Source organism: Rissa tridactyla, chromosome 15, assembly GCF_028500815.1.
Source record: "Rissa tridactyla isolate bRisTri1 chromosome 15, bRisTri1.patW.cur.20221130, whole genome shotgun sequence".
Taxonomy (NCBI): Eukaryota; Metazoa; Chordata; class Aves; order Charadriiformes; family Laridae; genus Rissa; species Rissa tridactyla.
Window position 1 is genome coordinate 6844931 of NC_071480.1, and position 4725 is coordinate 6849655.

General features: G+C 52.6%; 1 long non-coding RNA gene and 1 other non-coding gene across 2 annotated transcripts; both read right to left on the reverse strand.

The window, feature by feature from the left end:
• Window positions 1-205: 205 nt before the first annotated feature.
• On the reverse strand, window positions 206-3433 carry LOC128918145 (uncharacterized). Its single transcript, XR_008469449.1, has 3 exons — window positions 3239-3433; window positions 2744-2887; window positions 206-351 (listed from the first exon to the last, which is right to left on the reverse strand). It is a non-coding gene; the product is annotated as an uncharacterized LOC128918145 (long non-coding RNA).
• Window positions 3007-3186, reverse strand: LOC128918187 (small Cajal body-specific RNA 16). Its single transcript, XR_008469459.1, has one exon. It is a non-coding gene; the product is annotated as a small Cajal body-specific RNA 16 (non-coding RNA).
• Window positions 3434-4725: the final 1292 nt, after the last annotated feature.

Here is a 4725-nt window from a genome sequence, read left to right on the forward strand (position 1 = left end):
CTGCTGAATTCAAGACTGAATTAGCCCTACAGACCCCCACGGCACTACACGTCTCCAGCGTGTGACTGCCCCGGGCACAAGCCACAAGTGTCAGTGCAGAAGTAGTTTTACATGCCTACTTGCCTGTATGCACACATCCAGCATGTTAAAAATCTACTTTGTCCATGCACACTAGCAAGTGTTAAATACAAAGAAAGGAAGAAAGTCAACTTTGAATCAGATTTTATTTATGTTTACCAATTAGTTAAGCAAAACTACTTTCTGTAATCTAAAAAGACCACAGAGGTATAACCAAACTGCAAGGGCAGCACTCTCTCACCATCCTGCAGGGCGATCTTCTGGTCCAGCCACCTGAAAAGAAACGAGGATGTTCAGTAGGAGCAAGCACGCTGCAGGGAAAGCTGGGCACAGACATCAGAGCTGCTCAGCGCGTGCGCCAGGTAGCCAGACCCTACAAGGCTGTCACAAACAGCTCGTGACCCAAGGCCCTCCTGCAAATGGTTATGTTGCATATTAATTACATTGAGAAAACGCTTTATTGTTTAAAAGTTAGCTGGCAGGAAAATCCTCGGTCAGACAAATCACTTTGTTTTTAAAATTAAAATTCTTCAAGATTAGAAAATACTTTTCTGATTTATATCCAACTTTTCCCCCCTTTATTAGAAACCTGACAAGTTTTAAGTACAGCAAAATTTATACATTTTGGATTTAAAGGATAAATATAGGTTATTTTCCAGGAGCAACTAAGATCAGGATATTTGCAATCACTCTGTCTAGGGCTCCGTATGCTTTATTCTGACAGTCCACCTGGCCAAAAATATGAATTTGTAACCCAGGGAATAGCAGCATTAGTGAAAGGAAAAGGAAGTGCTTGTTCAAATAATAAAACGATCAAAGGTGTCAGTCTGCAGCAGTACACAAGTGAAACGTCTTTAACTGCAGCTTGAGACTGTCAGACAGCTCTGCCCAGGTCAGTTCAACATCAGGAGACAAAGCAGAAAAGGACAATTGGTTGCAAATTCAAAACATGTGACTTTACAACTGGTGAACGGAGTGCAGCTTTGCTCGGTGCAGGAGACGTTACCTGGTCAGGATGGTAGCCAGAAATCCAGCTAAAGCTAGAGACCACTGTCCTACATGAAGCCAACTTCTCGGGATCAGCATCAACTGAAACATCTAAGCGAAGCAGCATGCCATGCCAGCTCTCCTTAAAATCCTTCCCAATAGCACTTCTACCGTGAAAACTTCCAACAGCACACTAGTGGCACCATCTCCTCTCCAGCTGGGGGGAAGCTACTCTCAAGCCTGTGGTGTCATGGTGAAAATAAGGCTGCCAGATCAACTCAAGCACGTGCAGGCATGGCAACGTGACTGCATTTCCGCCAAAATGGCTGTAACACACAGCCCAGAGCTTATGCCGGTTGACACTGATAGCAGAAGGTCAGATGTGTGACCAGCAGAACGCCTGCCAGCACAGCATTAACCTCCTAGACTGGTCTGAGCAAATTAGAGCCAGCAAAGCGAGCTTGGACTGGATCAGAGTGTTGTGACACTCGGGTCTGGCACCAGAACACCCTGAGCCAGAGACACTGCTCCATTTCTGACGAGGAGGTACAGTATGAACAGCGTTTCTTCAAAAATATACTTCATGCCGTTGCAGTTACCCTGGCAGAATCAGCTGGCCAAGACGTAACACTTCACCACCTGATGAACAAGTAGGTGTCACACAAAGAACTAACAGTGAGCTTGTTAAACCATCAGGCCCCCAAATTAACACCTCGCTAGAATTATCAGGGACAGTTCACACATCTGGCTAAAACGGCATGAAACTGGACGGAGCAACAGCATATTAGAGCTCCCATGACAGACACATCAATCACATCCTTCGAGCTCAGGTGCTGCTGGTCTGCAGTGCCCGTTTTCAAGATTTAATTGAAAATACAGCATCTGGTGGCTTCTGCATGGCCACTGTGCACACTGCGGTCTCTACAGCACAGCAGAGCTCCCCCACAAAACAAAGCCACTGCGGTGAGGAGGAAAGAGGGGCAGAAAAGTTGTTTTTCTCTCCCGCAAACTACACAGTCCTTCCTCTCCCTACCAAACTCTGATACTGTTAGCTTTCCTGTAACTTCATTAACGTGCTAGAAAGTTACTTATTTTTCTCTCCTCAGCTTGTTCTTGCTGCTTTATTGGGTTAAATCTGCTCACGTATGGTCCCAACAAACCCCAGTGCCAGGTCAAGGTGTGCAAAGGAAGCATTTTGCTGGGACTGGGGGCAGGAAGGGTTTCCCACTCCAGCAGCAATGAAATATCCATTCATTTTATCCCAAACTGCACTGAGAGAGCTCGCCAATCAACGGCAGATCAACTGCAGCCACATGCAAAACACAATGACAGCAAAGCTGGTTTAAGGAGCAGCTTCTTCCTCCCACTGCCTGACAGCTCCTCAGTTGTACAGGAGCAACCATCTGGGGTGACCTTGCTGTGAGCCAAATCACCCAACCACAACAAACAGCAAAAGTGCTTTGGTTTTTTTTTTTTTTGGCAAAGAATTTTTGTCAGAAGCCAGGGCCACCTTGGTGCCAGGTTCACAGCACAGGCCTTCCCCGCTTCCCTTCCCGCGCTTGCGAGAGCACGTGATGCCTGAGCTGTGTCCCCAGCTGAACTCCCCAGCTGCAGGAGAAAAAACAAACAGTAAAGCAAATCACAAGAGCAAAGCACACAACTTCCAACAAAGCCTTACAATTTGCAGAAGTGAAGAAACCACCTTATCAGTATTCCCTACGACGTAGGGAACAAAGTTTTGTAATTCAGTAACAGTGATAAATCAAGGGAAAAAAAATACACGTGCAATGTATCGAAGTTCTGCTTTCCACATCTGTAAAACCTGCGCGCAAAGGAAGGGCAATGTCAGTTTAATTTTGCTAGAGCTTTTTCAAAAGAAGATTCAGTATACATTAAAGAAACTAACGTAAAAGCTGATTTTCCTTGGCTTAGGTAGGAGCCTGTTGTATGCAGTATCATACATGACCATCAAAACGCTGCATGAATGCTCACACCTGTTACTGCACGGGATGAACCCCAGCACGGAGCCTGCCGGGGAGTTGATCTTGGGCGCGGGTGAGGCTGGCTGATACGAGGCAGGGCCGGCTGGCCCCAGCGCCCAGCAGCCCTTCCCCAGCCCCATGCTTGCTGCAGCACCCACAGACCCCTCGTGCCCATGACCCACAGGGCTCACCTGGCTCGCCTGGTTCTCGCTCAGTGGAAGCGCCGAGGGCCAATGTAACCACTGCTGGTCACCATCCGGGGCTGGGGCTTCTGTGGGGCTGAGCCCTGACAGGAAATCCTGCAACGCACGAAGTTTTGGGAAAATTCACAAGAAAAATAAACAGCCCCCTTCCTGCTGCACAGCTCGCCCGTCCCACCCCTTGGGCCCAACTCAGCTCTCCCCCTGCCCCCCCACCCCCCGCCACCTCCAGTGTGGACTCCAACACCTCCTCCATGGAGCAGCCGTAAATCGAGTCTGTCCCCTGCACAGCCCCCAGCTCTCCCCCATAGTCCCCCAATCCCCCCCGCCACACCCACACTGAACCTCATCTCCTGCACCCCAGCCCCTCACTACACCCCCACGCTGTGCCCCAAGCCCCCCCTGCACCCCCCATACCCTGTCTCCCACTGCCCTCCTCCCCGCACCGCCCCCCAGCCCCCTCTGCACCCCATGCCCCACTGATTCTCAGCCCTCACTGCACCCCCCAGCCCCATCTCCTTCCCCCCGACCTTCACTACACCCCCAAACTGCGCCCCAAGCTCCCCTTGCACCCCACCATCGCTCCAGGCCTCCATACCCTGTCTCCTCCAACCCCCACTGCCCCCCTACCTCCCGCACCGCCCCCCAGCCCCGACTGCACCCCATAACCTGCTGCCCCGCAGCCCCCACCGCACCACCCACCACTCCAACCCCATATCCTGGTCCCCAGACCCCAACAGTCCCCCCTCCACTACCCCGAGCGCCCAAAATACAACCCCTCCCCACAGTGCACTCCCCCCCGCAACCCCAAACCCCCCGCCCGGCCGCCCACCACGAGGCCCCACACAACCGGAAGCAGAAAGGCCGGAAGTGCTCGTCTCGGTGGGCTTCCGGCCTCCAGCGGTCCTCCAAGCACTGCCTTAAAGTGACAGCCACATGCCGAGGCGGGCTGGCCCGCGTCGCTATGGCAACCGTCGGGGCCCGAGCCAGGCCCGAGGGCGGCGTTGCGCGCTCCGGGGTCAGGTAGCCCGCTGGCGAGTGCCCCGGGGGCAGGGTAGTGTCAGCAAGGCAAAATCTCTGCAGGCAGAGGGTTGGGAGGGTGCTCTGGGCCAGCGCTGAAACTGCACCTGCATTAATATGGAGTAGATCAGCATTTAGATCAAATTTTCTGTTGTTGGTTTTTGAGGCCGCTCAAAAACGTGGCGCGGTCCACACGCTGGAGGGACGGGATGCTGTCCAGAAGTGGGACCGTGCCAGCCTCATGGAGTTCAACCAGGCCAAGTGCAAGGTCTTGCACCTGCGTCACGGCAATCCCCGGCCCAAAGCCAGTCTGGGCGGAGAATGGTTGGAGAGTGGCCGTGAGGAGAAGGACTTGGGGGTCTTGGTGGATGAGAAGCTCAGCATGCCCCGGCAATGTGTACTGGCAGCCCAGAGAGCCAACCGCAGCCTGGGCTGCATCCCCAGCAGCGTGGCCAGCA